Genomic DNA, 204 nt, shown 5'->3' with positions numbered 1-204 from the left:
CTCGGGGTCTCTGTACTTGCTTAGCAGGAGCCTGGGGTGGGCCGTTTACCCTCCCGGGAGGGGTCCCAAGGCAGGGAGGAACAATCCAAGGAAAGTTAAAGGGTTTTCACCTTTTTCCTCATAGAGGGAAAGGGAGGGGCGGGATTGCAGACGTTTGACAGTTGTCGGCCCTGGGGTTCCGCGGGATTTGTAGGTCCTTTGCCC

General features: G+C 57.8%; 1 protein-coding gene across 1 annotated transcript in view; it reads right to left on the bottom strand.

Annotated features, from left to right (window-relative positions):
• MOB3B (MOB kinase activator 3B) overlaps window positions 1–204 on the bottom strand; it is a 214,429-nt gene that overhangs the window by 213,541 nt on the left and 684 nt on the right. The gene's annotated exons all lie outside the window — the stretch shown is intronic.

Source organism: Myotis brandtii, unplaced genomic scaffold (genome assembly GCF_000412655.1).
Source record: "Myotis brandtii unplaced genomic scaffold, ASM41265v1 scaffold871, whole genome shotgun sequence".
Lineage (NCBI taxonomy): Eukaryota > Metazoa > Chordata > Mammalia > Chiroptera > Vespertilionidae > Myotis > Myotis brandtii.
This window is presented reverse-complemented; position numbering and strand designations above follow the sequence as displayed.